Source organism: Ceratotherium simum, chromosome X (genome assembly GCF_057802395.1).
Source record: "Ceratotherium simum simum isolate JZ-2026a chromosome X, ASM5780239v1, whole genome shotgun sequence".
In the NCBI taxonomy this organism is placed as follows: domain Eukaryota; kingdom Metazoa; phylum Chordata; class Mammalia; order Perissodactyla; family Rhinocerotidae; genus Ceratotherium; species Ceratotherium simum.
In genome coordinates this window covers 90,192,008-90,216,848 of record NC_141940.1, presented here as the reverse complement: position 1 = coordinate 90,216,848, position 24,841 = coordinate 90,192,008, and the positions used below count along the sequence as shown (strand labels likewise).

Here is a 24,841-nt window from a genome sequence, read left to right as displayed (position 1 = left end):
TTCTCATGTTTCATGTAGTTAAAATTACGTTTAGTGTGATTGAAACAGACAATAAGTAGGTAGACAGATATTACCGAGTTAATCTATACCATTTTCCTGTGAAAAGCGGGTGTTACATTTATTATCTTTAACACGGAGAACACAGTTTCTGAGGAGCTGGAGATGGGTCTGTGAAAGCCTATTAAGTTTCACAAAAAACATTTTTTACTTTTTAAAAGCGTTTCCAACTTTATTTTTACATTTCAAACCTACAGAAAAGCTGGCAGTGAACACCCATATAGCCTTCACTTAGATTCACCAAATATTAGTATTTGACTGCATTTGCTTTCTCTCTTTCCGGACCATACAATAACTGTTGACGTGGCTGCATAGCATTCCGTCTTTTAGATGGCCTCAAATTTTTGAGCCACTCCTCTGTTATTGGATGTTTGGTTTGGATGTTTGGTTGTGTTCAGTTATTTTCATCATTATAATCCAGGATGGGATAGCAGTCTTTCCTTTCAAATTTTTGAGTGCAACCATGATTATTTCCTTGTGATAAATTTTTAGAAGTAGAATTTATTGATCTAAGGGAGGTCACTGCATTGTAAATCAAGTAGTAAGTGACAATTGTACACATACTCCCAATGACAAACTTCCTCATCGAAGCTCTACATCGGGGGTCAGCAATCTACGGCCCCAGTTTGCTGGCCCTTGATGTTTTTCTACACCAGCAATCTAGGAATACTAATTACATTTTTTTTAAATTTTTTTATTTTTTTCCCCCAAAGCCCCAGTAGATAGTTGTATGTCATAGCTGCACATCCTTCTAGTTGCTGTATGTGGGACGCGGCCTCAGCATGGCCAGAGAAGTGGTGCGTTGGTGCGCGCCCGGGATCCGAACCCGGGCCTCCAGTAGCAGAGCGCGCGCACTCAACCACTAAGCCACGGGGCCGGCCCTATTTACATTTTTTTAAATGCTTGAAAAAAGTAAAAAAGAAGAATATTTTGTGACGTGAAAATTATATGAAATTCAAATTTCAGTGTCCAATAATAAGGGTTTTATTGGAATGCTTATTTGTTTGCTTATTGTCTGTGGCTGCTTTCATGCTATAATGCAGAGTTGAGTAGTTGCCAAAGAGACCAGTAGTTGCCAAAGAGACCATATGGCCTGAAAATCCTAAAGTATTTACCGTCTGGCCCTTTACAGAAAAAGTTTGCCAACCCCAATCATGTCAACTCTACACAACTATGTCAGTCGCCAATACATAGGTTGGGGCTATGAGTACATAGGCCTCCCTGGCTTCCATTGGTGACCTCTTACCTGGCTTATGGGTGGGCATTTTCAGACTGATGCTTCTGGGAGATATGAGGCAAACTGTGTCTTTCATATCTCCATTTGTATTTTCTCTCTCTGCCATCCAACCTCCTCCACACAGGTCTCCCCCAGCTCTGGCTTAGAGATCTCTGTTGATCTCTGTCTTGCCTTTACCCAAGAAGAGCAAGAAATGACTGAGGCCCAGATGAGTTATAGCTAATTTGTTCATTCACTGCCTACTTTATTTTCCCCTGGATATTTGGAACCTGATAAGAATATACCCCATAAAATTGAAAAATAAAGGTAGGATCACAGAAAATATAAAGCAACTAGAAGATTAACATCAGGGAAAATTGGGATGTAGGTATGAAATTCACTTTTGTGCTTAGCTGTGAATTTGTCTCTGATCTTCCTACAGCCATACCAAAGAGGAAAATTAGGTCAGTTATGTGATTTGATTGTCCATGAGGAAAAAGCAGGCCAGTTTATCAGCAGAAGGAAATATTTTATGGCATTCACCAGAAAACAATAAAATTAGAACTCTCGGGGCCGGCCCCGTGGCTTAGCGGTTGGGTGCGAGCGCTCCGCTGCTGGCGGCCCGGGTTCGGATCCCGGGTGCGCACTGGCGCACCGCTTGTCCGGCCGTGCTGGGGCCGCGTCCCACGTGCAGCGGCTGGAAGGATGTGCAGCTGTGACATGCGGCTATCTACTGGGGCGTTGGGGGAAAAAATAAATAAATAAAATTAAAAAAAAAAATTAGAACTCTCCGTCACTTCCTACACTAAAATAAATTCCAAGTGGATTAAAGATTTAAATGTAAAAATGAAACCATCAGTGTGCTAGAAGAAAAAATGGGAGAATATTTTTTTTATTATTCTCTTAGAGTGAAGTCCTTTCTAATCATGACATAAAATTCTGAAGTCATGAGAGAATATATCGATACATTTGTGTACATAAAATTAATGCATACATAATTAACTTAAAAAACGTTAAAGCCAAATTGCAAAGAAAAATTTGCAGGATACAATCAATAGTTTACTTAATATATAAAGAGCTCCTACAAATCAATATAAAAGTGAAAGGGATGATTAGGCATATGTGTGTGGTGATGGATTGTAATTAGTATGGGTGGTGAACATGATGTAATCTATGCAGAAATAGAAGTATAATGAGGTACACCTGAAGTTTATACAATGTTATAAACCAATGTTACCGCAATAAAAGAAATAAATAAATTTAAAAAAAAGAAAGAAAATACTACGAAATGGAAACAAAGACCAACAATTTAAAAGAAACTACACAGACAATTCATAGATATACAAATCGTTTTTAAATATATGAAAATGTGTTAATCCTCAATCATAATAGAGAAATGCAAAATAAAGATATGAAATGCTGTTTTCATCTATCAGGTTGGAAAAGACTGGGAAGGTTTGTAATATACTGTTTTTTTTTTTTAAAGATTTTATTTATTCATTTTTTTCCCCCCAAAGCCCCAGTAGATAGTTGTATGCCATAGGTTCACATCCTTCCAGTTGCTGTACGTGGGACTCGGCCTCGCGTTGGACGGAGAAGTGGTGCCTCGGGACGCGCCCGGGATCCGAACCCGGGCCGCCAGCATCAGAGCGCGCGCACTTAACCGCCAAGCCACGGAGCCGGCCTGTAATATACTGTTGGTTTTGCAGTTTAAGTTCTTCAGGAAGCAGATACTCAGATGGAGTTAGAAGTGCAGAAGGTTTATTGGGCAGTGACATCTGTGAGAGGAAAAAGGGGAGAAGGGGAGAAGCTCTGAGCAGAGAGAGCACTCACACCATAATGCCAGCCTGACAAAGTCGCAGCTCTAGCCCAGTGGGGAGCTCCAGAGCAGATTGCCTGTTAGGGGAGTCCCACCTAGCACTTTGAACCACTGCATTGCTCATTCGTTGGCTGAGGACAGCACAGAGAATAGTGGGACCTGGGTGCTAGAGCTGAGGTGAACCCCTGCAGAGCCAACAACTCGAGACTCTCAAGTAACCACACTTCTCGCAGTTGGGCCATGAATCCTATCCTGAAGAGGAGTCCGAGAGGCTCATCTCCACATTGGCCACAGTTGACAGGTATACAGGGAAGCCAATATTGTTACATGTTTTGGGAGTACACATAGGAATATCTTATTTTATTTTAATTTTTTATTTTATTTATCGTGGTACAATATACATAAAGTTTATCATTTTAACCATCTTTAAGTGTACTTCAGAGGTGTTAAGTACATTCACATTGTTGTGCAACCATCACCACCATCCGTCTCCAGAACTTTTTCATCTGGAATATCTTCTACAAGTTTAAAGTACACCTACTCTTTGACCCAGGAATTCCACTTCTAGGAATTTATCCTACAGGTATATTAGCATCATTATGTATCAAAGTATTACCCGAAAATGCATGGCAGCATTGTATGTAATAGCAAAATATTAGAAACAACCTAAATGTCTGTCAATAATGGATGAATCTAATTAATTAAGGTACATCTATACAACAGAACATGAACAATTCACCAGAAAGTTATAATCCAGGACCTGTATGGACCCAACAACATGGCCTCAAAATAATAAAGTTGCAAAAATAAAATTCTAAAACTTCTTTTACTATTTCTTGTAAGCCAGGTCACCCAGCAAAGAATTTCCTCAGTCTTTGTTTCCGTAGGAATGTATTTTGTCTTCATTAAAAAAAATTTTTTTAGGGGCCGGCCCTGTGGTGTAGCAGTTAAGTGCATGTGCTCCGCTGCTGGCGGCCCAGGTTCAGACCCCGCTTGTCAGGCCATGCTGTGGCGGTGTCCCATATAAAGTGGAGGAAGATGGGCACAGATGTTAGCCCAGGGCCAGTCTTCCTCAGCAAAAAAAAAGAGGATTGGCATGGATGTTAGCTCAGGGCTGATCTTCCTCCCAAAAAAAAAAATTTATTTTAAAGTAATTACAGATTCACTAGAATTTGCAAAAACAGCATAGAGAGGTCCTGTGTACCCTTCACCTTGTTTCCTGCGATGGTTAAATCTTATGTAACTATAGTACTATATCAAACAAAGGAAACTGACATCAGTACAATGTGTGTATATAGTTGACGCTCTTTTATCATGTGCAGATTCAGTAAGCTCTACCACAATCAGGATACAGAAATATGCTCTCACTGTAATGATCTGCCTCATGCTACCCTTTTATAGTCACACCCACCCCCTCCCCATTATCTGTAACTCCTGGCAACCATGAATCTGTTTTTCACTTCTATAATTTTGTCATTTTGAGAATGTTTTATAAATGGAATTATACGGTGTGTATCCTTTTGCGATTCACTTTTTTTCATTCAGGATAATGCCCTGGAAAGCCCTCCATACTGTTGCAGGTATCACTAGTTCCTTCCTTTTTGTGCTGAGTAGTATCCCATGGTGTGGATGTATCACAGTGTGTTTAACCTGTCACCTATTGAGGGAAATTTAGGTTATTGCCAATTTTTTTTTTTTTATGAGGAAGATCAGCCCTGAGCTAACAGCTGGGCTAATCCTCCTCTTTTTGCTGAGGAAGACCGGCTCTGAGCTAACATCTATTGCCAATCCTCCTCCTTTTTTTCCCCCAAAGCCCCAGTAGATAGTTGTATGTCATAGCTGCACATCCTTCTAGTTGCCGTATGTGGGATGCGGCCTCAGCATGGCCGGAGAAGCAGTGCGTTGGTGCACGCCCGGATCTGAACCCGGGGCCGCCAGTAGCAGAGCATGCGCACTTAACCGCTAAGCCACGGGGCCGGCTCTCGAATTTTTGACCATTAAAAATAAGGGTGCTATGAACAATTGTGTACAAGTTGTTGTGTGGACTTAAGTTTTCATGTCTCTAGGATAAATATTCAGGAGTGCAATTGTTGGGTTGCATGGTAATGGATGTTTAACTTCTTTAAGAAACTGCCGAACTGTTTCCTGGGGTGGCTGTATCATTTTACATTCCCATCAGCAATGTATGAGAGCTCCATTATCTCCTCATCCTCACAAGCATTTGGTATTGTCACTTTTTTTTATTTTAAGTGTTCCAATAGCTATGTAATGATATCTCATTGTGGTCTTAGCTTGCATTTCCCTAATGGCTAGTGATGTTGAACAAAATTTTATGTGCTTATTTGTCCTTTGCTCATTTATATATGTTACATAAATGAAATCACACACTATGTAAGCTTTCGAGATTGCCTGTTTTACACAGCATAAGTCCCTGGAGGTTCATCCAAGCTGTTGTGTGTTTCAATGGTTTGATCCTCTTTATTGCTGAGTAGTATTCCATGGTATGTGTGACCATCGTTCAAGCATTCACCTGTCGAAGGACATCTGGGCTGATTCCAGTTTGGGGTTATTAACAAATCAAGCTACTGTGAACACTGGTGGACAGGTTTTTGTGTGGACATAAATTTTCATGTCTCTGGGCTAAATGCCTAAGGGTGCAATTGCTGGATCCATGTTCAATTTTTTTTTTTTGTACTGTGAACTAACGTCTGTTGCCAATCTTCCTCTATTTTGTGTGTGGGTCGCGGCCACAGCATGGCCACCGACAGGTGGTGTAGGTCCGCACCTGGGAACCAAACCTGGGCCGCCAAACCGTAATGCACCGAACTTAACCTCTAGGCCGTGGGGCTGGCCCCTACATGTTCAGTTTTATAAGAAACTGCCAAACTGTTTTCCAGAGTGGCTGAATCATTTGACAGTCCCACGAGCAATGTCTGAGTGACCCAGTTTCTCTGCATCATTACCAGCATTTGGTGTTGTCACTAGTTTTAAAATTTTACCCATTCTGATAGGTGTATAGTGATATCTCATCGTGGCCTTAGTTTGCATTTCCCTGATAGCTGATGATGTGGAACATCCTGCCGTGTGCTTGTTTGTCATCCATATATCCTCTTTGGTGAAATGTCTTTTCACATCCTTTGCTCTTTTTTCTAATTGGATTGTTTGTTTTTTAACTGTTGAGTTTTAAGAGATCTTTATATACTTTAGATACAAGTCCTTTGTCATGTATATAGTTTGCAAATATTTTCTCCTGATCTGTATCTTATCTTTTTGTTCTCTTAACCTAGCAGAGCAAAAGGTTTTAATTTTGAAGTCCAATTCACTGATGTTTTTCTTTTTTGGATCATGCTTTTGGAGTCATGTCTTCACAAGCCCTAGCTCCCAAAGATTTTCTCCTATGTTTTGTTCTAAAAGTTTTGTAGTTTTATGTTTTACATTTAAATTTATGATGTTTTTAAAAACAGCTTTATTGAGACATAATTCACATACCATAAAATTCACAATTTGAAATGTACAGTTGAATGGTTTTTAGTATATTCACAGAGTTGTGCAAACATCACCCCAATCTAATTTTAGAACATCTTCATCACGTCAAATTGAACTCTTGTGCCCACTCCTCAGTCCCCCCCAGCCCTAAGCAACCACAGATTTATTTTCTCTCTCTATAGATATGTGTATTCCGGACATTTCATATAAATGGGATAATACAATATATGGCCTTTTGGTCTGGCTTTTTTCACTTAGCCTAATGTTTTCAAGGTTTATTCATCCATGTTGCAAAATTCATTAGTACTTTATTCCTTTTTATGACTGAATAGGATTCCATTGTGTGTATATACCATATTTTGTTTATCCATTTTGCCAGTAGAGTAAAATGTAAAGTCCTTACTTCCTTTTAAATTCTTTTATCCTCCCCCTTTTATAATATTAAATATTTCCTCTACATCCATTGAAAACCACATCAAACAATGTTAGAATTTTTGCTCCAATCATCAAACACAATTTAGAAAACTCAAAAGGAGACATAAAATCTATCTTATTTACCCCTATTTTTACTCCTTCAGGTGTTCTGTCTTCTTTTCTAATGTTCCAAGATTTCTTCTTTTATCATTGCCTTTCTGTTACCAGGTTTTCCTCTAGCCGTTCTTTCAAGGTAGGTCTGCTGGTGACAAATTCTCTTAGTTTTCCTTCATCTGAAAATGTCTTGATTTCCCCTTTATTCCTAAAGCATATTTTTGCTGGTTAAAGACTTTTATTTTTCTGGGAAAGATTTGCCCTAAGGTAACATCTGTTGCTAATCTTCTTCTCTTTTTTTTTCCCTCCCCAAAGCCCCAGTGCATGATTGTATATTCTAGTTGTAAGTCCTTCTAGTTCTTCTATGTGAGCTGCTGCCACAGCATGGCTACTGACAGATGGGTAGTGTGGTTCCACGCCTGGGAACGGAACCCAGGCTGCCAAAGCAGAGCGCATGGAACTTTATCCACTAGGCCATCAGGGCTGGCTCTGGTTAAAGACTTCTTGGTTCGCATTTCTTTTATTTCATCACTTGACAAATGTTATGCCAGTTCCTTCTGGCCTCCATGTTTTCTAATGAGAGATTCACTGTCATCCAAATTGTTTTCCCACATAGATGAGGTATTGTTTCTCTCTCCCTGCTTTCAAGAATTTTTCTTTGTGTTTAGTTTTCAGAAGTTTGACTATGCTGTGTCTGTATTTTTATATGGTTGTTCATGTATATGTGATGATTGTGACACATAAGAATGAAGTGAGGCTGGCCCCATGGCTTAGCGGTTAAGTGCGTGCGCTCCGCTGCTGGCGGCCCGGGTTCGGATCCCGGGCGCGCACCGATTCACCGCTTCTCCGGCCATGCTGAGGCCGCGTCCCACATACAGCAACTAGAAGAATGTGCAGCTATGACATACAACTATCTACTGGGGCTTTGGGGGAAAATAAATAAATAAATAAAATCTTAAAAAAAAAAAAAAAAGAATGAAGTGATATTGCATTATTCCCAACAATGGAAGATAATAGTTTGAAGCATCAATAAATGAGTCATATAATTACTCTGCTTTATTAACGGTGCCTTTATTTCAGGGACTAGTTTCTTTGTGTCTTTTTCACATGTTACTTCTGTCTAACATTCTTTTCTCACTTCTAGGAGAAAAAAGTGTTTCTCCTTTAATATCCCCCAGAGCAGAAGAAGTATTGCCTCCTTGCCATGGACATCTTCAGTCCCTGGATCAGCACAGCTTAGTTGTCAGTCAATGATTCAGAATTTATTCATACTTACATCAAGAAACTAGATATCACTTTAAGCTTCCTGTACTACTTATTCCTTAAGCAGTTAACCTTAGATTAGGTAACAGGAATAATTTCTATTTTTATTTTTCTGTAACCAACTGGAAGAATAATAAGTGTCACGTTCTAGTATGTTCTGAAAATTTAAAGATTTTATTTAAAAATTATAGTTTCTAAGATGATTTAGTCTAAAATGATTCTCCTAGTAATATAAAGTGAAAATAAGTTTTGTGTTTATAGAAGGTAAATGTTATTCTTGTTATTATAAGTATCTGGTTCAGATTTTTCTTACGCATCTTAGAATATTTTTAATTCAGAGAAGACTAATTTTAGAATCTTAAGTCTGTTTTCTTTAAATATTCTGTAATGTTTATTCAATAAGTTTAAGTTCTGAAAATGCCTTGATGGACATTATAAATTGTAGATAATATCTCAATTTATGGTCTTACAAATGAATTGTAATTTGTTTCTTTTTTTGTTATTTTGTCATCTGTATTGGTTATACACAAATGCTTCTTTGAGTTATTTTTATTTCTGTTTTTGTTAGTTATATTTGAAACTAAACACTGAACAAGTTAGCAATCCATCAAAAAAAATGCTTTAAAAACAAGTCTGTCAATGTACCTATTTGAAATTTTGACTTTGTCAAATGACTTTTAAAAGTTAGTTTTTGTAAAAACATAAAAATAGTGATCAGTTGACTTTATAAAGTAAATTATTTCAGATTACTTCCAAATAACCTTTGAAAGCAAATTTGTTTATGGATAATACAAAAAGAGTTATTTAGAATCCTGGATGTATGGAGTAGTGACCACGGGGTTTAATATATAGTAGAAATATATACTTTATGAACTATTATTAATTGTCTGCTGAATTCCTGCTAATCAGACTAAATTATGAATGCATCTTTATAATTGGGTTCTAATAGATAATGGCATAATTTAGTCATGTATTATATAGAATGTTAATGATGTAGCCGTTTGTTTGTGTGGATTTAAATATTCTAAACAATCCTTTGTGGTCCTTTTTCTGTGAAGGAGCAGAGAGTAAATATTTTAGGCTTTTCAGGCCATACGGTCTCTGTCATAACTAAACCCTACCGTTGTAGCGTGAAAGCAGCCAGAGACAATATGCAAATGAATGGACATGGCTGTGTTCCAATAAAACTTTATTTAAAAAATAAGATGGCATGCCAGATTTGGCCTTTAGGCCATAGTGTGCCAGCCTCTGATTTATGGAATTATTTTCCTTTACCTTGAAAAACATAAATTTTGTTTTAGCTGATTCAAATTGGGAAGATTTTATTTCTGATAAGAAGTCTCCCATTCTAATGAAATATTCTGGTGTAACACAGAAAGATGTAAATTGTTTTTACAACCTCTATCAATGTGAAATAAAATTTAATTCTGAAAACAAAATAAACTGCACTAAGATATCATTACCCACCCATCAGACTGGCAGAATCCAAGTTTGGAAGCACACTCAGTTGGTGAATCTGTGGGGAAACAGGCATTTGCCTGTATGTCAGGCATAGCCCCCGTGGACAGGGACTTGGTAAGATCTCATGAAATTACACATGCATTTACCAGCAATCCCACTCCTCATAATCTATTTCAAAGTTACACTGGCAAAAATATGAAAAGGCAATTCACTGCAGCACTATTTATAATAGCGAAAGACTAGAAAAAATCCAAATATTCATCAATAGGGGACAATTCAATAAGCTATGATATATTCACAAAATGGAATACTATGTAGCTGTATAAAGGAATGAGGAAGATCAACCACTATGAGAGATCTTCAATATATATTGTTGATTGCAAAATTAAGGTGGAAAAAAGTACATAGTATACTACCATTTTTCAAAAAATGGAGGCAGATGTGTATACACACAAACACACACACATTTTTTTAAATGGAAGGATAAACCATAAAACCAAAAAAAGGTTACCTATAGCGCGTGTGGGGATGTGGAGGGGGCAGGAATAAATGCTAGACTTATATGAATATACCTTGCTTTGTAGATCTGTCTTTGAAAGCATGTAAATATTTTACATTTCTATAAAACAAAATTAAATATAAAAGCAATCCGCAAACATCTAAAGCCATGTGAAACAGGGACCTACCGTTTATCAAGTTGGTAACATAACCACAGAGAAAGGAATTCTTTCAAGTGCTTAAAACTTGACTGTACATCCCAGTTAAAGTATATGCTAAAGAAACAAACAAAACCTGCAAAATTTAAACTATTTCTAGTAATTATATTTTTGGTAGTGGTGTTCGTATTGTTATTTTGAGACTGCTGCGTGGTTATGGACTAATGCAAGCCTTGTGCTGCTGTTAGTTGGGAGAAAGAAGATACAGATTGTATTAGTTAATAACTTACAACAAACTTGATGGCTTAAAACAACAGGAATTTATTTTCTTGCAGTTCTTGAGGCCAGAAGTCCAAAATCAAGATGTCAGCAGGGTTGGTTCTTTCTAGAGACTCTGAAGGAGAATCTATTTTCTGCTTCTCTTCTAGCTTCTGGTGACTGTCAGCAATCCTTGGCATTCCTTGGCTTGTAGATGCACCAGTCCAATCTCTGCCTCAGACTTCACATGGCCTTCTCCCCTGTGTCTCTGTATGTCCTCTCCTTTTCTATCTCTTCACATATACCCGTCATTGGATTTAGGACCCACTCTAATCCAGGATGATCTCGTCTTGAGATCTTTACCTTAATTACATCTTCGAAGACCCGTATTCCAAATAAGGCCATGTTCTGATGTTCCAGGTGGACATATATTTTGGGGGCCACTATCAACCCACTACACTGGTATAAGATTGATATGGATGTGTAAAAATCTGTTGACCTAAATTTGAATCAGAAGTATCAATGTAACTCATGATGTATTATATGATTAAAAAATTACTTATTTTCAAGCTCTGCCCACTGAAAAGACTTAGAAGCAATGGTCAATGCAGTGGCAATGAGCATTCCTAGTGTCTGGATGGGAGTCTGTACATACTGTTACCCACTAAAAGCACACAGGGCTCCTTTGCAAAATGACTGATTTTAGGACTGTAGAAGGAAGTGTATAGAATGATATTGGAACATCTTGTCATTTCAGCTAGCAAGGAAGCTTTCAAAGACTACTATATTCATGTCAAATGAACTCAGAAACCAATTGAAGAAGTTTCCACTGGGGAAAGATGGGACAATTTGGGCATCAGTAGGGATAACTGCAGGGGATTGAAGCACATTCAATATGTTCAAATCCAAGAGTTCATATCAATACAAAACTCATAGTTCACATGTGGAGGTGCTAGTAAACTGCTTTGTTAATCTGAAATCTGCTTAAATAAAGGAAAATAATCAAATATTTATCCTGCTTTTCATAAGAATGACCTTTGACTTAAGATAACCAAATAGTTGATGAAAGTCTTTCTTTATAAAAATTCTCTTCTAATAAATGAAGGAGTGATAGAATTAAAATGTCATTATTTTGTAAACCATTTTGAGTTAGTGTAACCACCACTTACTGCTAAAATCACAAAAAAAGGCAGAGAGTCTGACATCCTAACCTGATGGAAGCACATTGGTTACACCTATGAAGTATTTTTGACAAAAAACAATTGAATCAGAATCTTATCAATAGATCTAACCACCAATTTACCAGAAAATATAGGGAACAGAGGAACATGTAAAATAACACCATGGGGTGCATTTGGAAATTCATTCCAAATACATTCATGTGGAACTTTTTCAAGACGATCTCTTTTCATCAACAAATGCATGCAAGGAAGGATAAAAGAGGTGGATGAGGAGCATGCAGGTTAAGAAATTTAAGATATGTATCAGCCAATTATAATGTGTGAGCCTTATTTGCATCCTGATTCAAACAAACAATTCATTAAAAAATGTATGAGACAATCGGGGAAAGGTGAACAGTGGATACTTGCTGATAATCTGGAATTGCAAAAATTTTAGGTGTGGTAATGATATTACAGTAATTATTTTCAAAGGCATTCTTATATGGGAGAGTAACATTAAAAATATTTAAGAAGAAATGATAGGATGTCTGGGATTTGCTTCAAAATAATTCAGGGGGAAGAAGGTGGGGATATAGAAGTTTCACACCTTGTATTTGGCAGTTATGTCTCAAATTTTAACAGTCCCCTCCTTTTTTTAATGAAATTGATTTGGTGGAGAATTCTGGTCATTTTGCCTTACAGAATGTTCCACAATCTTGATTCAGCTGATTTTTTTTTTATCATGGTGTCTTTTAGTTTTTCTTTCCATTCGTGGTATTTCTGGTAAACACGAGCTAGATCTAGATGCTGGATTACATTTAGGTTCAGTTTTTTTGGTCATGCTTCATAGGTGGTGCTGTGTGCTTTCTATTGCCATGTATTCCTGTTGCTAGACATAACGTCTGTCATCCCGCCTTGAGTGATGCTAAAGGTGGTATCAACCAGGTTTTGAATTAACATGTAATTGTTTACAATATTGTGTAAGTCTTTTAAAGTAACTGTTGTCTTTGTAGTTATTTCTCCCTTTTCATTCTATTTTCAGAGTGCTTTTTCTCTCCTTTTTTTCTTAATTAGTTTTGCTACATGTTTACCCTATTAGATATTTCAAAGAATCAGAATGAGCTCTTTTTTCTTTAAAATATTTTTTATTATGGATATTTTCAAACATACATTAAAGTGGAGAAAATATTATAGTTAGTCCACCTTGTACTTACTACCCAGCTTCAACAAGTATCAACCTTTTGCCAGTCTTTGAACCCTCAGTTCAAACCCTTTTGAACCCTGGCAAGGGTTTTTTTTAAGCTTTTAATTTGGAATAATTTTAGGTTTACAGAAGAGTTCCAAAGATAGTATGAAGGGTTTCTGTATACCCCTTGCCCAATTTTCCCAATTATTAAGATATTACATTTCCATGGGAAATTTGTCAAAAATGAAGAAACCAACAGTGATACACTGCTATTAACTAAAACTCCAAACTTTATTTGGATTTCACCAGTTTTTCCCATTAATGTCTTTTTTTCTGTTTGAGAATCCAATCCAGGTACCACATTGCATTTAGTTGTTATGTCTCCCCAGTCTCCTCTGGTCTGTGACAGTTTCTCACTCCCTCCTTGTTTTTCATGATCTTGACAGTCTTGAGGAGTATTGGCTCAGGTGTCCTGTAGAATGTCCTCCAATTTGGGTTTGTCTCATGTTTTTCTCTTGATTAGACTGGAGTATGGGTTTGGGTGGTAAGATGACAGTAGAAGGTGTTTTTGGCATGAGATTCTTTAGACACTCATTGTCCTGCCTCTCTCCATCTTGGGAGGAGACCCAAGTTCTGCCCTCTGCAGATGGAGAGGGCCAAGAACTCTTTGGCTCCAGCACCTCCTGGTTAGGGTAAGTTGAAGTAGACCAACATCAGAAATCTCTCCTGAGATTCTGCAAAACCATGACGTTCTAGTTCTTTCTAATGCTTTGGGGATCAATAACAATTTTTGAGCAAGCCAGGTCTCAATTTATAGTGCTCTGTGAAATGGTTATTTGTCTTTCTGCTCAGAAAGATAATTATTTATTTATCTTATCTGGCTCAGAATCAGTCCTGCCTCTCAGTATGAATACTCTTGGATGTGTGCATGTCTTTGGAACCTCATACTCCCTCAGCCTGCTTTGTTTTTCCAACAGAACTTAACACCACCAGACATAGAATTTATTGTTAAATTTCTGCCTTCTACCACTAGAATGTAAGTTCTCTATGTGTGCTGTAGTTTGTGATTGTTCACTGCTGAATCATCAGTGCCTTTATGTAGCAAGTTCTGAATAAATAGCTGAATGGATTTAATAATGAGTGAGCCAGAGGTAAGGGCCTGAATGCAGGCATCGGGGCCTGAAACACAGGTGTTTTGCCAGCAGGAGGAGCTCCAGGATTTCTGAATGGAATGGAACATTTCATTTGCTAGTGCTTTATGGTGCCCGGCAGAGTTCTAGCCTAGTCCTTCTCCAATTTAATCATGTGCCCGAAACCTCTGAAGATCTTATTTCGGATAATGCTCATTTTTATTCAGGAGATCTGGGTTGGAGCTCAAGATTCTTCATTTCGAACACGTTCCCAGGTCATGCTGCTGGTCCACACATCACACATGAATTAGCAAGATTGTATGACCATCTCCTAGGTATGTTAAGGAATAATAACATCCCCAACAATTCCAAAACTTTAAGTTTCTTTCTATAGAAATGTAGTGGTTAGGAGAGTTTAGGCTTTGGAGACAGACAGACCTGCACTCAAATCCTGACTCAGCCACTTTCCCACTGGGCATGTTAATAAATCTGTATTAGGTTAATAATCGTCTCTGTGCGTAAGTTTCCTCAGCTATTAAGTGGGAGGAATAATATGTACTTAGCAGAAGTATTATAAGAAATGGGCAAATGCAGGTAAAGTTCTCAGGACAATCTCCAGCACAAAGTGGGTCCTCAGTAAATGGCACTTAAAAAAATTAATATGAAGATAGTAGAACACTTTACATTTTAAAAGGCTTTCCCATATGCAGCCTGGTCTACTGCCATGAGATAGCTAACGGTTGAGGTTGCATTACTGTTGGTTGATGATTGGTGATAAAACAGGACTCCAGATTCCACTGGTTGAAGAGGGAATGAGGCAGACCTGGCCAGCTATATTCTCAAGCTGGAACTAGTAATCTCTTCCTCATGGGCAGCAAGGCCCAGAGTCCTCTTTTCTGATGTTGGGTGAGACACGACTACCCTGAATTCTTATGACAGCACTGTGTGAATGTGTAGGGAAAGAGAGGGAGCTCAAAATTAGTGTATGTGGAAGCATCCGGGCTTGTGATTATGAAATGTGGTAAGCCTGGATTCTCTTGGCTACATTGTCTCAGGAGCCTACCTGTCCTTGAAAGAGACACAGGAGAGGAAATAATGGCTTCTGAATTGATGACAAATTTGTCACAGGTGTGTAGGAATTTGATCTTTCTCCAACAGGTAGACACCAGGTAGACATTTCTCCTTTGCCTGGCTAGGGTTTCCTAAAACAGACTACAGCAATTGCTGCCTGGATTCCTGATCATGTTTTGTCAGGTCTCTGGGCCGCTTGTGTGTAGGCAGGGACTACACAGAAATGCTTCATTCAACTCCTCACCCAGGCTGACTGCCCTCCCCTGGGCATCACATTCTGCTGAGTGCTGTGGTGGATACTACAGAAGGAGATAAAAATGTCTTTGTCTCAAGAAATCCATGTTTTCACTGAGGACATAATTTTTTCAGTTATTGGGTGTTTTGCTCATGCCTGCATTGTTTTGAGGACTGTGCTCAATGTTGGAGAAAGAGAGGAATAAGTCTGGAAGAACTCAGAGTGCAGTATTGGAAATACAAGCTAGGGCATGTGTTAGAAGTGTTATTAGAGTTATGAGACTGGATATGGTAGATTGCCTGGGGAGTGGGTGTGGACACTGAGCCTTAGGGTAGAAGACCCATCTAAATTTCTTCCGAATCTAGTCTCCATACCACAGAGCTATCACTTCACGCATCCTCTTATGAACATTGGAGGAGATGGTATCTCACTGAGACAGAATCTGTGTGACTTTACCAGAATCAGCAGCCTTCAGGCATATGGCTATGGACTTCCCCCAGAGAGGAGTGGGATCTGTTGGACCTCACTCAGAGGTGTGATGCTGAAGAACTACAACAATCTGGTGACAGTATGCACAAATGACACCATTCCTGGGCCGGCCCGGTGGCTTAGCGGTTGAGTGCGCACGCTCCACTGCTGGCGGCCCGGGTTCGGATCCCGGGCACGCACCGACGCACCACTTCTCCGGCCATGCTGAGGCCGCCTCCCACATACAGCAACTAGAAGGATGTGCAACTATGACATAGAACTATCTACTGGGGCTTTGGGGAAAAAAAAAAGGAGGAGGATTGGCAATAGATGTTAGCTCAGAGCTGGTCTTCCTCAGCAAAAAGAGGAGGATTAGCATGGATGTTAGCTCAGGGCTGATCTTCCTCACACACACACAAAAAAGACACCATTCCTTCACTTAGTCATTTATGGGGCAGGTATTTCTTAAATACCTCTTGTGTTCCAGGATCTTGGCTGGGGTCTGGGAAAACATCAGCACATGAGACAGAAATGATCTTTGCCATCATGGGGCTCATTGTATAACGACTTCCCTATGAAAATGAAGACCTGTACTTTTCACTGACTTTTTGTTTGCTCCATAGTTAAAAGACTTAGGGTTCCTCAAATGTGTATCTAAGCTTGGGCATGATTTTCAGGTATCAGAGATTCTCAGTGTATTGGGGGCGCAGAATGGGTATTTGAGTTTGGGATCCTTTTGAAAGACTTTTATTTGATTGATGAGAACTTTGATATGCTCATTTGCTGGTCTTACAGTCATACTTGCCTGTATTTCACCCTCAGAACCCCTGAGGGTGAAAATGTTGGCAGCTATTTCGTGGAAGGTCTTATTATCGTATGCACATCATGAACCTTCCTCATGAGCAGGACATCAACTGTGCAAACCCAGCCTAATCTCAGAGAAAGCACTATTTATCTTCTTTAAATTTGACATTTTCATATGGACTCTTAATTTTTCCCAACTGGGGATTTCTGATGATAACTTCTTTTTGTCAACATCAGTCTAAATTGTCATAGTATCATTGTTAGTAAATTACCTAAAATGTCTACACCTTATCCCTGTAATTGCCAATATGCCCATACAGCCAAGGTTCTCAAAGTCTGTCTTTGCTCATGATTGCGTTCTTCTCCATTTTAGGGTCTGTATTTTAGATTTGGAAGAAATTTATATTGGCTGTATTGACTTTTTTTTTTTTTTTTGGTATATCACTTCCCCATGACTTATGTATTTTATAACTGGAAGTTTGTACGTTTTGACCCTTGTACTGACTTTTAAAACCTGTATTCTGGCATTTCTTTCTCCACGTTTTAAATATTTGTCAAGTTTATTTCAGATTGGGAGTTTACTTAAACACCCAGGGTCAACCTCAACAGGACATATTTGGGGAACAGCCATGCAATGACCTGAGCATGGTAAGAGTCACAAGGAGTGATTCTTTGTCCTTTACATTAAGAGAATATTGGAAAGGCCTTGAATTAGAAAATCCGTATGTGGTAGGCTGAATAATGACCCCCAAAGATATCCAGGTCCTAGTCTCTGGAGCCTGCAAATGTTACTTTACGTGGTAAAAAAGGACTTTGTAGATGTGATTAAGTTAAGGATCTTCAGATGGGGAGATATGCTGGATTATCCAGGTGGGTCCTAATTGTAATCACAGGTGTCCTTATACGAGGGAAGCCGAGAAAGATTTGACTACAGAAGTGGAGAAGGCAATGTGATGACAGAAGCAGGCTTTGGAGATCGAGGAAGGGCCCACAGCCAAGGAATATAGGTGGCCACTACAAGCTGAAAAAGGTAAGGAAACAGATTCTCCCCTCAGAGCCTCCAGAAAGAACCAGCCCTGCCAACACCTTGACTTTAGCCCAGTGAAACTGATTTCAGACTTCTGACATCCAGAACTATAAGATAAAAAAATTGTGTTGTTTTAAGCCACTAAGTTTGTGGCAATTTGTTAAAGAGGCAACAGGAACATAATATACCATCCAAGAACTGGGAAAGTCATTTAGGCAAGTAAAATTCACTCAGGAGAAAACAGTATCTCAGGAAAGATACTATGAGTATTATAAACTTAGCTCAAAACATGTTTTTTCACTGAGAATTCATACACAAATGTTTCCATTAATTTGACTGAGATATTGAGTGTTTATAAAATAATTCAAACTTAAACAATTATCAGAAAATCTTCATATGAAAATAATGAGCATGATAGAGCCTTACTGCAGATGAGACACTGTTTCAAATTGAAAAAAACCTTAAGGCAGGAACCATATGCATGCATAGGAAATCATTAAAAAATATAATGTCCATTATATACATAACAGAAAGGGAGAATTCCAATAAAGATAATGAATAGAAGAATTTCTCCAGTCATCACTCATCTCTTCATCAACAGGAGAGACTGTATTCTGGAGAAAAACCCCAATGAATATAGTATTTCTTTTGAAGTTTTCAACACGAGGGCTAACCTTGCATGGCATAAGAGTATGCACACCAGGGTGAAGGCCTATGAATGCAATGACTTAGGGAAAGCCTTCAGGGATCTCCCTTCTCTTAGGAATCATGTGAAAACCCACAGTGGAGAGAAATACTTTGGATGTATTCAATGTGGAAAGACCTTTAGTGTAAGCGTATCCATTAAGGCATACACGAGAATTCACAATAGAGCAAAATGTTGTGAATGAAGTCAATGTGGAAAAGCCTCCAACACAAACTCTTACATTAAAAAAGCAGAAGAGAATATGTAATGGGGAGAAACTCTATGAATGTTAGGCCGAAAATGCCTCTAGTTGTCCCACATGCCTTAGGAGTCACATGAAGATTCACATATGAGAAAAACCTTATGAATATAATCAATGTGGAAAAGACGTCAGTCTGATGGCTCAGGATAATACATAGCGGAGAAACCCTATGAATGCAGGGTGTGTGGGAAAGCCTTTGGTAATTCCTCTTCCCTTATGAAACATGTGAGAACTCATGCTGGAGGGAAACTATGGATCCTTTCCCTTACTGTGCACAAGGGAAATTAAAATGGGAGCGAGACCTTATAAATGTTATGAATATGTAGTTGCCTTTGTCAGTGTCTCATCTTCAGAATGGACCACTAGGTCATTAAGTTTTGTTCTTTTCTTTTTTTGTTTTGCTGAGGAAGGTTAGCCCCAAGCTAACATCTGTGCCAATCCTCCTCTACTTCATATGTGGGTTGCTGCCACAGCTTGGCTGTCGAGTGGTGTAGGTCCACGCTTGGGATCCGAACCTACAAACCTGGGCTGCCAAAGTGGAGTGTGCTGAAGCCAACCACTACATGAAGCCAACCCCCCTCATTTTTGTTCTTTTGCAATGTAAACATTTAAGACTATGAATGTCCCTTTAAATAACTCTTTAGCTGCATCACATATGGCTTATTATGTAGCATACGCATTAGGATTTTATTCTCAATATTGTCAAATTTCCATAATGACAATTTAAGTGATCCATGGGTTATTTAGGAGTATTTTGTGTAATATTTAATATATGGATATTTCAATTACATTTTTGTTTTGTAATATCAAATTGTGTACAAAGAACATTGTCTTTATTAAATTAATTCTTTGATATTTGTTGGGACTTGTTTTCTGCCCTAGTATAGTAAATATTTCTAGCTACTTACTTATTATCTATTCTCCTCTTCTTATGTGCTTAGAAAACCCTGATTTTTCTCAGCTTAGTAACGTGCGCTAGTAAATATAAACTATATCCCAGCCATTTCTTTGCAGCATAAGACCCATAGTCCTGACCAATGGGAAGTTGGCATAAATCATTGTGCGGTGCTTCAAAGAAACTCCTGAAAAGGGAAGTGTGTCATCAGGCTTATTCTCTTCGCATTTTTCTCTTTGCCTTTTCCCATTCTTCCTATCAGGAAAGTGGGCACAATGCCTAGGGTTGGAGGAACCATCATATAGCCACAAGGATTATCTTAGTCTGCTTGGGCTGCTATTACAAACTACCATAGATTGGGTGGCTTATAAACAACAGAAATTTATTTATCACAGTCCTAGAGGCTGGAAGTCTGAGATCAGGGTGCCAGCACAGTTGAGTTCTGGTGAGAGCCCTCTTCTGGGTTGCAGACTGCCAGACTTCTCATTGTATCCTCATATGGTTGAGAGCAGAGCAGAGGAAGCAAGCTCTCTTGTGACTCTTAGAAGGGCGCTAATTCCATTCATGAGCACTCCACCCTGATGGCCTCATCTAATCCTAATTTCCTCCTAAAGGCCCTATCTCCAAATACCATCACATTGGAAGGTAGGGTTTCAACATATGAATCTTAGGAGGACATAAACATTCAGTCTATAAGAAGGATGAAAACCACAGGCTAAGGACGGTGTTACAAAAAGACACAACATCCTGGCTCCACAATGCCATCTTTGAGTAGCTGCATCAATCCCAGACTGCTCATTTCTGGACTTCTTGTGACATGATAAAAGTAAACTTGCTTTTGGTTTAAGTCACCATTGTGTGTGTGGGATGGTTTCTATTACAGCTGAATGAAACCCCTGAGTAGGTTTTTCTTTTAAATAAATTGTCCATATGTGGTTGAAAAAAATGTATATTCTATAATTGTTAGTACAAATTTTCATATATATGTCTATTAGATTGTGCTTGTTAAATGTGTTTTCAAGTCTAATATGTACTATTGAATTTTTATTTCAACCTGTCATTTACTGCTAGACATATGTTGAAATATTCTCTTAAGATTATGCCTTGTTAAATTCTCCTTATAATCTTGACATCTTTTCCTTTATTTTTTGAGGCAATGTTATTAAGTACAAAGAAGTTTAGACATTCTATTCATTTCTGGTTAATTGTTCCTCTTATTCTTATGTAGCAATCATTTTTTTTGCACTAACAGTGAATTTTCGTTCATTCATAATAACAAAGCATTTGCCAGGTACTGTTCCAAGGGCTTTCCATATATTATTTCATTGAATCCTCTCAAAAACCCTATGGAGGAAGTATTATTATACCCATTTTACTGATAAGGAAAATGAAGCAGAGAAAGTTTAGGCAACTCGACTGAGGCCATTCTAGTAAGTGGTTAGAGCCCAGATTTGAGCTGGATTTCTAGCCCCATAGTCCATACTCTTAACCAACATGCTATTTGTTGAACAATCCTTCTGTGCCAGGCACTAAGCAATGGATCTACAGTAGTGAATCAGACAAAGTCTTGCCCTCATGGCGCTTACATCCTAGTGCCGGCGATGGGGTGGGGTGGGAGAAGATCAATGATAAACCAATAAGTGCAATGAAATAGCATGCAGAGGAAGATACAGAGTGTGGAGGTTGAGGCTTTTATTCTGTAGAGGATGGACAAGGAAAATCTCCCAGTCAAGGAATGTTTGAAAAGAGACCTAAGTGAATTGAGAGAAGAAAGTTTCTGAAGCTGAGTGTGGCGTGTTCCAGCAACTGCAAGGAGGCCAGTGGGCCTGAAGTCGAGCAAATAAAGGCAAGCATAGAAGAAGGTGCAGTTATGTAGCAGGTCCTGATCACATAAGGCCTTATAAGTCATTGTAAGGACTTTGCCTTTTACTCTTACTGAGGTGGGGATCCATTAGAGGGTTCTGAGCAGAGATATCAATGATGTCCTGTATGTTTTTAAAGCATCATTGTGGTTATCATATTTAGAATTGACTGTAGAGGGATGAGAGCAGAAGCAAGAAGACCAGTTAGGAGGCCATTATGAAATAGAAGTGAGAAATAATGGTGGTTTGGACCAGGATGGCAGCAGAGGAGGGGGCAATGAGTCATCAGACCCTGAATATATTTTCAAAATAGACCTGACAGTATTTTCTCATGGGTTTGGATATGGGCATGTGAGAGAAAAAAAGAAGTCAAGAAGGAGCCAAGTGTTTCTGACATGAGCAAATCAGAATATCAGAGTTTCAACTTCCTTAGGGGGAAATGCTGTGGGAACAGTAGACTTGGGTGGTGGTGGTGGGGAGAAAGGGTTTAAATTGTTGATGTGTTAAGTTACACGTGCCTATATGACATCCAAGTGGAGAATGTCTGTGTGCAGTTTTCCATGGGTCTGGAGGTAGAGGTAAAGCTGCAGATATAAATTTGAGGGTCTTGGGTTTATAAATGGCACTTAAAGCCATGAGACTAGATGCTATCACCTAAGGAGTGACTATAGATGGGAAAGAGGCCTGGGGCACTCCAACTTTTACAGGTGGGGGAGATGAGGAGCAACTAGCAAATGAGATTAAGAGACTGGATCATGAGGTAGGAGAAATAAGAAAATCGCATCTAGGAAGGCAAGTGATTAGTGTGTTTCAAGAAGAGAGGGATCAATTTTATCAGATGCTGATAGGTCAGGTAAGATAAGGAATTTCCTTTGGGTTTAACATTGTGAATGTCGTTGGTGACTTTGTCAAAAGCTGATTCAGTAGTGATAGGGGCAAAATCTTGATTGGAATCAGCTACAGAGAAAGTGGAATGATAGGAATTGGAGACAGTGAGGATAAACAGCGTTTCTTTTTGCCCTCAAATTCTACTTTGTCTAATATCAATATAAGCATACAAGCTTTTTTGGTTACTATTTATTTTGTATAAATAAATTTATTTGGTATGTTTTTTTTTTCATTCTTTTTCATTGTGGTAAAATACACACAACATAAAATTTACCATTTTAACGATCTCCGCTTTTTCCATTCTTTTACTTTCAATCTTTCTGGGAACTTAGTTTTTTGTTGTGCCTTTTGTAAACAGGTGAAAAGTCGTGATAGGATTTAAAATTTTCTATTCCTTTGTACTATTTTGATATGGGTAAAAATAAACATTTATGTGGTTATGCATGCTTAAAAGCTCTAACAGCCTTTACAAGAATAGACATAGAGTAAACAATATAGAAATCAGAGCAGGGAAAATGGAATGAGAGAAATTAAGAACAAAAAACTTTGATCTAAAAAAGGCTATAATGGAAGAAAATAGAAACAGACAAATAAAAATAGAAAAAATAGGATGAATAGAAAGCACACAATATGATGGTAGAAATAAATCCAAATATGTTAATAATTGCAATAAGTGTAATAGACTAAACTTACCAGCGAAAAGATAGATATTGTTACTGGGATTAAAAATTGCAAGTTACAGTCTGTTTATAGGAGACATCTAAAACATAAGGAGAGAAGATCGAAAGTCAAAGGATGATATAGTTATAGTAATAGCAGATGATACAGACTTTAAGGCCCAAAATACTAAAAATAAAGAGAATAGTGCTCGCTTCGGCAGCACATATACTAAAATTGGAACGATACAGAGAAGATTAGCATGGCCCTTGCGCAAGGATGACACGCAAATTCATGAAGCGTTCCATATTTTTACAATGATGTACACCTGAAATTTTTACAATGTCATAAACCAATGTTACTGCAATAAACAAAAAATTAAAAAAAACAAAATAAAGAGAATAACTGCATAATGATAAAAATGTTCAACTCACTAAGAATTTTTTTTTCTTCTTTTTTTTTCGGTGAGGAAGATTGGCCCTGAGCTAACATCTGTGCCAGTCTTCCTCTATTTTGTATGTGGGACTCCGCCACAGCATGGCTTGATGAGCAGTGTGTAGGTCTGCACCCGGGATCCAAACCTGTGAACCCTGGGCCACCAAAGCGGAATGTGTGAACTTAAATACTATGCCACTGGGCCAGCCCCACTAGGAAGTTTTAATCCTAAAATTATATGCACTTAATGTATAACGGTCTCAAAACATGCAAGACAAAAGTTGATAGTACAAATAGGAAAAAAAAGAGAAATCTACCATCGCACCACATGTTACCCCTCTCAACTATCACTTGTACTTGCTAGGATGTCTGGGGACAACTCAGATTAGATGTCTCTAGTGACCACCTTCCAGGTGTCGCTCCAACACTTACAGATATTTGGCTCTACCACAGAATTTATATGAATTCAGGCATGTTAACCTAAACTCTCTAAGCTATAGTTTTCTTATCATAAAATGGCAATAAAAATCTATCCTTTGGGAATACAGTGGGGAATAAATTATATAGTGCATGTGTTGGAAAGTTTTTTCTGCCCATCATTTCCCTAGCTGGTTCTGCCTAGATGAAATGCCAAGGTTCAGGGAGCTCTCTCTTCCAAAGTCCCATTCCCTTTCTAGGTGCTTAGCAGGTCACTATTCTTCTATGGGGGACTTTCCTGGGCCATGGAAAACAGGGTTGTCACATGAAGTTTTCACAATATGTGCAACAGGGATCACATGTTTATCAAAGCAGAATGTGGACACTATGTTCACTTGTGGCCGGTTTCATAGGACGAGGCGCTGCAGGTGTCTTCTCTCCTCCTCATTGCCACCCCCATGAGCTATGCCCCACAAGCCCTGAGAAAGACTGGACATGATCACGCCCTAATTGGGACCGGGGCTACTAATGCCTAGGTCCTCAGCCCCTTTGCCATTTCCTAATGTTTTCTGTTCTCATCAGCTGAACAAGAAACTGAGCCTAAGATCTCTCCCTGTCCAACCCATCCATAATCTATCACAGAAAAGCCCTGTTTTGTGGGGTGCAGAAAGCCCTTCACTTTGGCTGGCTTGTTTTGGAAAGCCCCCACTCTGCTTTCCAAGTTGGTAGGAAAAAAAAACTTCTGTTAAACCTCGTTTATTTGTTTGTTTACTTTGCTAGCTTCCCTGTATTAGCCACGAGGACCACGGCCAGCTTCACAACCACTCTCTTCCAAGTTGTACTTTTCTCTCTTTCACTGACTTCGGGCCTCCTGTTTTTCCTCCCGACCATCTATAATACAAGAAAGAAGTTGAG

The 24,841-nt window shown here is 38.6% G+C and overlaps 1 non-coding gene across 1 annotated transcript; it reads left to right on the top strand.

The window, feature by feature from the left end:
• Nucleotides 1–23,281: 23,281 nt before the first annotated feature.
• LOC147911935 (U6 spliceosomal RNA) lies at nt 23,282–23,388 on the top strand. Its single transcript, XR_015550797.1, has one exon. It is a non-coding gene; the product is annotated as a U6 spliceosomal RNA (small nuclear RNA).
• Nucleotides 23,389–24,841: the final 1,453 nt, after the last annotated feature.